Below are 13,211 nucleotides of genomic sequence, written 5' to 3' on the forward strand. Positions count from 1 at the left end.
CCTGTGGCCAGGACCAGGTCCAACAGGGCATTTCCTCTGGTGGGACTGTGCACCTCCTGGGTTAAGTGGAGGTCCTGTATCTCGGCCAGGAACCTCCTGGAACGGTCTGACCTGGCTGACTGCTCCTCCCAGCAGATGTCCGGGTAATTTAGATCACCCATGACAACTACATCCCTTGCCTTAAGTGCCTCTGCAAGCTGGCTCAAAAATTCCCGGTCCAGTTCCTCCCCTTGGTTGGGGGGTCTGTAGTAGACCCCCACTGTTAAATCCCTCTCCCCACAACCTCCTTGTATCTTGACCCAGAGCACTTCAGCTTGCCCCTTCTCCGACCCCATTTTGCTGGCAGAGGATGTGTATTGCTCTTTGACATAGAGCACCGCACCCCCTCCCTTCCTTCCTTCTCTATCCCACCTGTAGAGCCTATAGCCCCTAATGCTAACTGCCCAGTCGTGGGATGAATCCCACCACGTTTCTGTAAGTCCTACTATGTCTGGGTTTGAACTGGCTATTCTGAGGGTGAGTTCCTCCTGTTTGTTCCCCATACTATGAGCATTGGTATATAGGCATTTAAGGCCTTGCATAGCTGCGCGTGCCACCACCGGATTAGGAAGACTATCTGGACCCCTGTTTCTTACCTGGGCACTCCTTGCATGTGTCATCTGTCTTGCTCGGGTGGTAGAGAGAAAGGGGTAGAAGCCGAGTAGACTGAAGCCCCAACAGAGGCATACAGCTAACACCTGTGAGGCCAGGGGCGTGTTAAGGGAAGATGGGAGCGTGCAATTAGCCCTTAAGGCAAAAGCTCCTCACATTGGTGAATGACAGCATAGATCTTGCCTGGGAAGCCCTGGGGCATCCCCCTCTTCAAGAACCACGGAACATGAAGTCATGGCAGGTAAGCAAAGGGGAGTCTGTTTCTAGAGGAAAACTGGGATAACAAGGTACTTTGTGGTGCCTTCATAGGCTTTAAAATGCCACTGAAGATGATACCATATTACACGGCCCTACCCTGTGTTTATGCTGCCCTGTGTTTGCGGGGGCTAAGCCCTGTTAGCCACCCCACTTCCACCACATGTGGCACACTCCAAAGCAAAACAGCACACACACAGGCAGTCTGCACCTCTCAAAAGTGGAGCCAGGCCAAAGGTGGCAAAGAGACATTCCCCAGACTTAATCCCTGCATGATACCTATATATCATACACATATAATATGATTGTCCCTGTTTAACAAGCAAGAGGGAGCAATAGACTTAGCAGTGCTGATAGAAATGTCCTCATCTCTCCAGTTTTTGCCTATGGCAAATTATAAGGTATCTTGGTATTTCTGATTTTGTACATGACATCCATTTATGAGGTGTTGAAGTGCCGATCAAGATTACTTAAGTAAATGTCTAGCTGTTAATACAGGAACTGAGTTTAATGGCCAGGAAGCTCTAGCCATGCCAATATTCCCTACATTTAAAAGGGGTCATATGTATGGGAACTGGAGTGTAGCTTGTGTTCAAGCTGTCATTTGCAAACGATATGCAAGGGAGACCACAGAGGTCTCTCTCACCTATTCTTCTAAAGGCATTACATTTGCTTCTGGTTGCCATAAGTAAAATGTATGTAACCTCCACAACCGGAAGTACCAGAAGTAAGACCTTCACCAACAATGGATTGCTAATTTTATTGGTGTTTTTGAAAATCTCTTAGACCTCTTCTTGTGCATACACTCACATCTTTCTCCAGCTGAAACTCTGATTATTAACCACAAATGAGCTCCTAATATCAGAAATAGAAACCCTGACATTTTCACTATGCCTCTAATAAATATACTGTGCTACCAGTGAATATTGCTGCCTTATGCACATTTTAGGTGGGAAGCTTACATGGCCATTATGCATTTTTATTACCTGCTTAGAGACAATATACAGGATTTGTAATTATCCGTTATTGGCACCTGGTTACATTTACCAAGGGAAGCTCTGCTTTTGGAAACTAATGCATTCACATGCCATGTCTGCAGCATAGCATATAACACCATTTTTATAAATTAGCAAATAAAATATTTATATTTAGTGACCTTGAAAAAAATGTGGACCACCAGCTTGAGATGAAATTCCTTGAATTCAATAAATATTAATAGAGTACAACAAGTATCAGAGGAGAAAAGAAATGACTGAAAGACCTCTTATGAGTGTGGTGGCATTTATTATTTAAATGACCATTGGAAAAAAAATCTTAGCCTTTTGAGAAATTCAAACAGGCCTACTAGACAGATGCTTTTGTTTGCAGCAGATTAATCATCTTTTTTTTTTTTTTTTTTTTTTTTTTTTTTTTACAGTGCAGGACCAATTAATTCATTGGTGTTGTTCAGTGAAGAAGAGAAAAAATAGTAGCCAGCTATAAAGGGTTCAGTTCAAATTAGGACTAGAATCCTACCTTTTATGCACAGGCTACATACTAGGAAGTATTGCTGGGGTTTGTGGGAAAATATACCTGGTTACTTATAGAAGCTACCACAGTCAGGTAGCTTTGATACTTGAAATGTTCCATTCATACAACAAAAGCAATCAGGAAAAAAACTCATGGCAAATCAATAAGCTCACCTCTCATCCTGGCCCCAGTTCCTACTGTGTCTAGGGTCTCTCCAGGGCTAGAAAAGCATTATTTCAATACGAGTTCTCAGAATCCAGCCAGATCCAGCTTCAGATGTGTCCTTCATATATGTGAAAGAAGGGTCATGATTGGATTATGATTGGAGCTGAAAGGTCTCAGTGCTTCTCAAAGATAGACCATGCATTTATACTAAATATCCAATCCTATACTACAGGAGAGCAGCTTGGGCCACCCAAGGTCAAAAAATCTGGGCCAGATTCTTGGCTGATGTAGATGAGCATAAATTCCCTTGAAATCAGAGAGAGGGCCATTGTCTTTTGACCATGATTGACAGACAGCTCATTAAACTACAAGTGGAAAGCTGGAATGTTGTAGCTCTGATGGTCTAGGTAATGTTGAGAGGCAAGGATTTTTTTGTGATATCTTTTATTGGACCAGCTGGATAGTTGGGAGAGATGTTGGACAAGCTTTTGGGTATCACATGTCTTTTCTCTCTCAGGTCAGAAGGGGAAGCAGAGACAGACTGAGCTAAATATTAAAAAAAAGGCTCAATGTAAGTGTAAATACTCAATGTAAACAGTTTGCTTGGAGGGTTCAAGGAGGGCTATGAACTAGGAATGAAGAGGTATAAACATGAGCCATTATAAGACAAAAGCAGTAGAATACATAGTTTAGTTACTGGTAAAGTAACTTCATCCATAAAGGGGGTAGTTATTACCTGTGAAGCACTGGGAGATGACTGTTAGTGTTTGTAACCTGATTTTATTACTGTCCAGTAGGCTTTAGAACTTATGTTCCTAGGCCCATTTTCTGGATGTGTTTTGTAAATTACCTTTGAACACAAGGATTTTGAGATCAAGGAGGAAGTCGCTGTTCTCTGAAAAATGTGCTCCTAGTATATTTTGCGTGTGCCTATACTTTACACTTTTTTCTGTGAAAATTAATTATGGTGAGTAATTTCTGCCTAGTTTCACCCACATCATTTCTATGCGAAGGTCTGATATACAGGAGGAAATATACCACATTCATGTGTACTGTTCATGGATTCTGATGGTATTGTTGTGAGGGGTGTTCACTGTTGTGATACTGGACATGTGTTGACAAGTTTTGCATTGATAGTTGATGCTGAGTTGTGTTCTACATGGAGTTTCTTGATTGGAGGGGAGTTTCCTACAAATGGATGAATACATATGGCCATATCTTACCCCCATTTTCAGTGGATATAAAATTAACCTTAGAGTGTGGTGTAGGAAAGATAAGGTAACTGAAAATATTCAGATACCACCCTCACCTCCAAAACAAGAATAGGAATTATTGAACCTATTCCTGCTCTCCAATAGACATTTTGTGTGATCATGGACCAGCTACTGATCCTCTCCATGTATCCTTTGCATGGCACTGCAGGTGTGCTAAGTTGCATTGCTGAGAGTCAAAGAGTGCATCTACACATGCCGTTAATATGCAGCAATAAAGTGAGGAGCTTACTGCTCTGCAGTTTATTGCTTCCAGGAAGCTGCTGGGTGCACCATTTACACGTGTGCCGGGAGTTCATGGCACTGAGCCCAACTGGAGCAGCCCCAGCTGGAAGGGGGCTGCGTGGTGTGGTCAGCCTGCCAGCCTGGGGCTACTTCAACTGGGCTCAAAGTGCTGCGGAGGGGCTGGCTATGGTATGAGGGTGCTCCATTTCAGAGCTAGCTGGCAGGCAGCCCCCACACTGAAGCACCTTTGTGCCCCAGCCAGCTGGCTCAGCATCTACATATCCACTGCTGCACATGAAAAAAACTCTGCAGCAGGGTAGGACTTGTACTTACAAGTCCTATCCTGGTCTGGATTTTATTAGTTTTGTGCGCCCCAATAAGGTGTACGTGTAGACATTGAGATGCTTTCTGTGCAGTTAATTAGTCAACTGTGCAATAAATATCTCATGTAAATGCACCCAATGCTCCTTAAGTCACTCATGGTGCCACATGAACAGAAACATGCTGAATTCATGGCACAAGTAGGCTGTGCAACAGCTCCTTTAATTTTTCAGGTTCCCCTGTGTGCTCTCTCTCCACATTGCTGATTGGCTGAGGGGCCCGGGTAGCCCTGCTGTTTGCTGCTGACCAGCCAGGTGGCAAAGATGGCTCTATATTTCAAACTATGGCTTTCGCCTCGCTGTCAATCAGAAGCGAGTGGTGCGGCCCCTCTGCCAATTGGCGGGTGTGGGGAGGGTCATGGGGGAGTCTGCAAGATTAAAGGAAGTGCCATGCAGCCCATTTCCACTGTGAATTCAGTAGGTCCCTACACATGAGCTCACACTCACTACTTCTGGTACAATAGATAATATGTGCAGAGCGACACCCCATGTGTGAGCCAGCTGTTGCCTGACAGCAATTTTGCAGTGCAGATATTCCCTTAGAGAAAGGGGGGAAATACATTTCCATTAGAAACAGTTTTAATGGGTCTTGGAATTAAATAAAGTTTTAAGTTGACTGTTGAATGTTAGCTTTTAAAAATTATGGGATAATTGTCACAATGCAAATCTGATTCCAGTACCAAAGAAATCCTGATTATTGCTAAGAAGAGTTAGCACTAAAAATGAAAAAAGGAACAAAATAAATCATGTCAAATATCATGCTTACTTGTATACAAGATAAATGGGAAAAAAATGAATGTACTCTATTGATATAAGCAGTATTGCTGGCATCTCAAGAAATAGCTTCTGAAATGAGAACATGCCATTTAACACAGAAGTTTCTCAAACTAGGGATTGGATATGTTTTGGAGAAGGAAACAAAATAAGCATTTTTGCTTATTTGGAGCATCGGTGCCAAGGGCTTAATGCTGCTCACTGCTGATAAATCTTTGTGAAAGATAACAGAAAGCCAGAGCTCTCAGGCATACTCTTATTTAAGATAAATACAGCAGAAGAGGCACATTTCTTATCTCTCCCTTGATGCTGCATCTTCTTAGGTTCTTACCTTGATTTGTTGGATGTTAAATTAATGGGATCTCTTGCTTTGTGGATGGCTGAGAGAAATATATAAATAAAATAAAAGGCAGAAAGAAATGTTTTTTTAAGTTTCTAAAGCCAACCAAATCATTCCCAGAAAGTGTGTTCCTGGATTACTTAAAATCTTCTCCTCTAAACTCTTTCTTCACAGATCATCTTTTTTCATAGATATTGTAACAGGATGTCATTCAACTCTTAATTGCAACCAGATCAATGGAAATCAGAGCCTGTCATGTGGGAGTTGTATGGCTGGAATCAGAACACTGGTGTCCAAGGGACATTTTCTTTCCTTTCAGTAAAAACATGAATACTTTATTAAACTTTGCGGAAGTCTGAAGGCTAGATCCCTAACTGGTATAAATCAACATAGGACCATTGACTTCAGTGCAGCTTCAATTTATATCAGCTGAGAATTTAGCCCAGAGGGTGATGGTCTGGTATTATTAAACAGACTGGAAATCAGGTGCAGAGAATGGTGCAGTGCCATTCATTTTAAAGGCCACTCTTATGCAGGTTGGGTCTCTAAATGTGTCAGATTATTTTACAACAAGCTACATCCAATATTTTTTTTTATTGCAAGATAGATATTGCCAACAGGACTAAAATGGCATTAATTTTCTAAGACACACTGGGTCCCGAGAAGTTCACAATCAAAACATTTTTCTTACTGTTTCCCTTCCTCTCCTTTAAATGATTTAATGCTAATTAAAGGTGCTAAATTTAAAAACAAATGAACAAACAAACAAAAACAAACACAAAACTGAGTTACTGAAATCTTGCAGTCATGATTATAGGAAGTAGAATATGGGCTAAGGCTAAGATATCTGCCCAATACTTTTCTACTTTGCTACAGCAGAATCATGTCTAACTGTAGAAGCACAGTTCTTCATAATCTATTCAACATTCAAGACTTCTGCTACAGTTGTTAATGATGGCAGCACTTCAGTAAAGCATATGATTGAGTCCATCTAACCAACTGAGTGGCAAGATGACAATTTCTATATTCTGTTCTATATTATGTATACATTAATAGAACTTGTCACCTTGCCAGTCCAGTTAGTGTAATACCACTTTAGGTGTGGGAATTACTAAGTCACTAAAGGAAAGCAAGCTGCCCGGCTCCCAGTAACTTTCAATGTGTTCCTGCATTACTGAGGTATTCTTCAAAAATCCACCTTTTGTCAGTATTCTTTGGAAAGGTGCCATGGATTCTAGAGGCTTTAAAATATATAACTACATTCATAATAAATTAAACAAAAGCAGTAATACAAACGCATATCCTTTAGCTATATAAAACTAAGGAAATTCTAGGCATTCCTAGTTCCAGACTAGTAACCAAACATGGCATTTGCTGCACAGCTGTACTATTATTATTCCTTATCTATCTAAAATGTACTTAATTTATTTTTAAATGTTTTGTTTCTTTATAACTAAAAACAATACAAGCTGCCCACAGTCACTGAGATGGCTAAACCCCAGAGCCCTGCACCTCTTTCTAATACTTGATGCCAGCATACAGAACTATGAGATGGCTGTTTTGCTAGGAAGTCCATTGTCGGTATCATTGCATTTGTTCTGCTATGTGAGTCTGTCCCAGATTCACAGTGGATTTTGTCACTAGGATATGTTTTTCACTACATAAAGGGGTAGTCAGGGCCTCCCTGGTTCTTGCTCACATGCTCAGTAGTGCACCTGAGTTACTTTCCAATGAAGCATGATGTTCCTTCTACATCAGTGATAAATCCCCCCAAACATATCCCCAGATGATTCAAGGCTATAAACAGCAAACAGCTGTGAGTCATGGCAGAGACCTGAGTGGTATGTCACTCAGTCCATATATGAAGGACAGTCAAATCAGCTAGCTGTACCTTGAAGTGAGAATTTTCTCTGTTGGAAACTCTTGAACAACCCCCTCTACCCTGAAAACAAACAAACAAACAAAAACAAGCAAACAAACAAAAAACCAAGAAAACAAACAGATGACAGATAAAATACTTCCAGTGAAGTTTTTAGTGACTAATGCTAATCAGGGTAGAATGTCTTGTAATGACTGGCTAATCTTGGCTCATGTGAAGTGCAACAGGAATACCAAAACTCTATACAAATAGCCCTCTTTACACTTTCTCTCCTGCTGGTCCTTGGTCAAGGAAATATTTTCCAATTACGGGAATTATTTCTAATCTCTCATTCAGTATGTAATAACCCATTCATCCATATGGCATGAATGGTAGTTTATGTAGCTTGCTCTACAGTTGGTGAGAGACCAACTCTTCAGCTGCACTTACTACCTGAGATGCTGTAGTTTGTGGTTAACTCATACACCTCCTATATCCAATGGCTTGTGCTTCAGTTAAAAAGGCAATAAAATATATTTAAAATACATGACAAAAATTAGTAAAAGTTATGAACTGTCCTGCTTCATGGCTAGTTACTAGCTAGAATTAGGAAGAAGCTTTCTCTATGGGTAAATGATTAGATTGTATTTTTTCATTATGCTAAGCAAAATGAAGCCTCTCTACAGTTCAGTAACATACAAAAGGCATAGCCAGACAGTTGTAATGTAATTGTCCTTTGTGAAGGTTATGTACCTTCTGCCGCATTTGAGTCTGGACACTACTGGAAATGGGATGGCAGTCCTATGTTCCTAGGAAATATTCAGCCAGATTCACAGGAGTCAAAACATTTTATCCAACTTCAAGACTATTTTGAATCAAAACCATCAATATCCTCCTGTTGCTTCTAAATTCTGTAACAAAGCCCTGCCCTACATTTCTGCTTGGCTTTGGAGTAATTTTCATTAGTTTTATTGTTGGGTTAATTGTTGGGTTAGGTAAAAGCCCACTGGAGCTGATGGTTGTAACCACTAGCCTACAATTAAGACAGTAAAAACAACAGCCTCTGAAGCAAAATGCAGCTACATCACCATCCAAAACAAAGGTACATGCAAAACCTCTCAGAAATCTGAAGTGTGTGGGTAGAGGTGTGTCAGTGGGTGTTTCTGAACAGGGGTATATTTGTGGGGAAGGAGGACAAGCACAACAGAAATAGAGAAAGAAGCCCCATGTGCAGCCGGAAAAAATGTTCTGTGCAGCTCTAAGAAAAGTCTGGAGATCTTTTGAGTAAAGTTCTAGCTCATAGAGGCTTGGAGCTGTGATTCAAAAAATAGTATATTGCTGTAAGCTTCTTCCTGTATTTAAAGGCATAAAACTTCCTGCAGTTCTTCACAAATTGCATCAAAGAAACACTTGCCTCTGTCTTCAGTGTCTCTTCTTAACTGCATAAACCTACAAAATCTCAAAACCTCAAGTAACCACTCAGGTCAGAAAGGGTTATGGAACAGTATTTTTAAAAATGAACCACCAAACAACATTGGTAGCCATGTACAATGAGCTTTTCAATCCAAACTTGCAACTCTTCAAGAAGATCAAACTTGAAAAGCCACATGGGGTAAAATTTCCATAGGAATAATTTCAGGAATCAACTTCCATACAGAGCAATTTATCTTGACCAGAGAACCTCCTTTGACACCTGTGGTGAAACTACTAACTTCAACCAGTGTAGATTAAACAAATATTTTCCTTTCTCCTGTCTTTTCTCCTGTAATAAAACTTATCCCCTTAAATTTGTCTCTCTTGCCTACTGCCGCATACATCTTGCAAAAATCATCATAAGCTTCATGTCTCCAATACACAATTTTACAAAATTTCAGGTTAGGAAAGGTGACCAGGCTATTCAAATGTCCCCCTTTAACATCCAAAACGTCAATCTTTTTTTCCCCTATAAATTCATATCAATTAATTGCCTGACTCCTCTGTTCTCCTTCCTCTGTTACTATTGCTCTTATTTTCTTGAGTAGACTATCTGCTGATCCATCTCTTTCTTTCTCCCATCTCGTTTCTCTTTTCAGATCTTGTTTATTCCTCCCACTACTCTTCCTCTTTCCTTCAATCACTGTTTCAGTCCTCATTTTTCTCTCCTGACCTCCTCTCCTCTTCTCCTGTTCTTCCTGTTGATGGGGCTTTTCCCTCACTGCTTTTTTTCAATAAAGCCGCCTCCTGATCCCACCACACTTTTCTTTACTACCTTCTTTCATCCCTTCTTCCCCACCTTCATCCGTCCTTCATCAGACTCTGGATCTTCCCATCTACTCTCTGATTCTCGCCGCATTTGCTGGTCCACTTTCCCTTCCATAATTGTCACTCTCCTCTCCAAGACCACTGCCAACACTGTTGGCCCAGGCTCCAAGAAATCCTCCTCTTCCTCCATCCCTGTGCTCCATGACTATCCCCCCAGCACTTCTGGCATCAGTCCAGGAAATATACCAAACCTCCATCCAGACACTAGACTTAGTCTTAGCCAAAAACAGCCAAGAAGTTATGCCACTGATAGGAACCTACCACAAAGATAGGTTAGTGCAACCCATCTGAATAAAATATATGGTAGTGTCTCTTAAGCAACGTCCCCCTCACCACCAACTCTTTTTCAAGTCAGGGTACCCAGAATCCCCCTGTTGGGTCCTCTCTCAGTCGAATGCATATGGTTATTGTTACCGCAACCTCAACAAGGTGAAACCAGGCCAGTTTTACCTGAATCTCATCTGCACATAAATTTTTGAAGCCTCCCATGACTTGTGACAAGAACACCCCCAGTTCCAGTCATGAGTGAGGGCTAATTAGTACATGGATCTTTGTGGGGGGTATCTGGAGTACACACACATGCTAAGCAGTGCTAATCTGTGGGGTCACCGTTGCGGATGGGGCCACACTAATCATATGTGCCAGGCAGAGAAAGGGACCAACAGAGGCATTCTGGATATGCAATGTCATGGCTCATCATGACTTGAAATGCTGTTCCCCCTGGTGGCCCCATGCAAACCATGGTAGCCCAGTAAACTAGGTGGTCAATTATAAGACTTTTGACTTTGGACTAATATAATACAGGGGAGATTCCATAATCATGAAATTGGTTTTCCCAAGGTGAGGCCTATCCCCTGTACTCAAGACAGGCTGATTCCTGCAAGTTTCCCCAAATGCAGGAAACTCAACTGCACAATTTTGTGGCAATGGGGGACTGTTTTCTCACTTTCTTACTATAGTTTCATGAAACTAATATATAGTATTAGTTTATTAGCTCTGAAGTTTTTTGCTCCCAGATGTGCAGTTTGAATGTACGCCCAGGACCACAGCACACTGAAACAAGTCAGAGCAGCCCCAGCTGGCAAGGTGCCTGGGGAGGTCAGCCGGCCACCCTGGGGCTGCTTGCTCTAGCTTAACATGCTACAGAGGGGCTGGCTGGGGCACAAGGGTGCTAGCCAGCAGGCATTTGCCACACTGAAGCACCGTCATGCTCTAGCTAGCTGGCAGCATCTACATATGCACTGCTACAGCATAAAAAACTCAACAGCAGGATAGTATTTGTGTTTACAAGTACTATCCTGCTGTGGAGTTAATTAATTTACTCCAACATCATGGGGATGCACATGTAGATGTGCAACATTTACTGCAGCTAATTAGTCTACAGCTCAGTAAATATGTGTACACGCATCCAGTAGAAGCCAAAGTGCTGCTCCAAAGTGTTTTTTATGAAACACCTGTGCTAAAATTTGCATCAGTTTTAAAAAAAAGGAAGCATGGAGCAATTGTGGATGAACTAAGTCTTTAGGTACTATATGCAAATTGCTACATCCATGTGTAATTTCAAGGTTTTTTGTTTTAAATTTGCTTTTCACTTCTATGGGATAAGGAAGAGCAGGGTCTGACAGTAAGGAAAGGGGGAAGGGGCAGCCAGGGTAAAAAGTTGGGGGGAAGCAGAGAGCAAAGCAGTACCTGATATCCCAGATTTTTTTTTTTCTTCATTTCTGTAGCAGTGCAAGGGGGACAAATTCAAGGCAAATTTCCAATATTATATTCTATGCCTGGGAAATTATAACAAATTTATAAATTTTCCATAAATAGAATCTAATTATTGTGGGGTCATCTTATAATAACGGTCATCTTTTATTTGAGTAAATACAGTATATAACCTAACTATTCAGAGCGAGAGATAAATATACCCAGGACAAAACATGATTCAGAAGTATGTGCTTTTAACAGTTTCAGAGATGCTTTAATTTTAATGCCCTGTGAATCAAAGGTGATTGTTGAATGATTTTTAATCTTCTATTGTCATTTTTATCTTATTCCACACAATGGTACAAATCCATGTGACACTCCACTGAAACATTAAATTGCAGGCACATCTATGATATTTTGCAAAGTAGGCAATTTAAACATTTTCTTAAAAACAAACATATATATATATATATATATGTCTCCTTGATTGAAGCATTTGTACCTTGTTTATGCAGATGATACTAATATCAGGCTCCTGGTAAACATAGCTACTTGCAGATTTATTCATTTCAAGGCAAATGTATGCCTATACTCAGTTTTCAAATGGGATTCACTTGAACATGTACCCGGCTGTTTGACTCATTTTTGAAAGATCATTTTTATTGTGTAGTTTTACCCCACACCAAATTGAAATGTAGTCAAGAGGAAGAAAAGCTATTAGTCATGCTAAAAGCAGATTTGCTGTTTTGAGCAAGTCATATACATAAACAAGAGTAGTGATTTAAAAATCAGATTTTTTTTCAACTCTATCTTGATGTTTGGTGTCTCTTAAGCTCGGATACAAAACATTTAAGCATGGACTTATCTTTAAACATAATTTGAAGTCCATCATTACTGAGCATATGTATATTCTGATGGAGGTCATCTAAACTAAACAGAAATCTAAAGTTAGTGCATGCTTAAATATGCTTTTTTGTGTAAGTATGCTGGCCCTTTAAAAAACTTTAAAGTTCTGCTGGCTAGACTGGCTATAGGCAGTTGATTAGGAGCAGGGGCTCCAAGAAGGTGTATGTTAGATTTGACTCTCAGTTGTTTCCCTTTTCTTTAGCTTATTTATTAATAAAGTTGATCTATTTCTGAAACCTGACTAAGGCTCCTTTGCTGAACCCATAACTAACGTGGGTTGGATCATAAATGCCTTGGTAGATTGATTGTGATTCAACAAAGGCAAATTCCAAACTGACAAAAATGAATTACTCACCCAAGTCTTTAAATGGCACTCTACCTGTGAAGTTCTGACTTATCAAATGGACTCTGTCTGTAACTCTTAATATTTAAAAACATAATCTTTTAATTACTTTCATCATGATTGCCAGGGTAAACAAATGAAACCCAAGAAGTAGCTCTGCAAATGAGGGTTAATGCAGTATGTGATATACCATATAGGACTGGACAGTTTAATACAAAGGTTAATCCTCAATAGAAAAAGTTATTCCTTTCTGTGCTGAATACCTCAAAAGCTGAAGAAAGAAAGTATTGCCTCTTAGATACTTAATTATCTTATATTATACAATTATATTGTATATGCAAATATCCAGAATTTGATGAGGTCTTTACTTTTCACCTCTAAGCACTACATTAGTAATTCATGAAGCCACTACTAATGTTGCTGTTGAGTGCAAGATTCAGTGAAAAATTAAGCAATAATGACTTAAAAGGTAGAATAAACACAACATAACTATGCACTTTTGAGGTCATTTTTGCCATTTGAACACAAATTATGGAAG

General features: G+C 40.2%; 1 non-coding gene across 1 annotated transcript; it reads left to right on the top strand.

Annotated features, from left to right (window-relative positions):
• The first annotated feature begins 10,524 nt into the window (after positions 1-10,524).
• Positions 10,525-10,684, top strand: LOC112550384. The gene has a single exon (XR_003094197.1). It is a non-coding gene; the product is annotated as a U1 spliceosomal RNA (small nuclear RNA).
• The last annotated feature ends 2,527 nt before the right edge of the window (positions 10,685-13,211 follow it).

Source organism: Alligator sinensis, unplaced genomic scaffold, assembly GCF_000455745.1.
Source record: "Alligator sinensis unplaced genomic scaffold, ASM45574v1 scaffold62_1, whole genome shotgun sequence".
Classification (NCBI taxonomy): domain Eukaryota; kingdom Metazoa; phylum Chordata; order Crocodylia; family Alligatoridae; genus Alligator; species Alligator sinensis.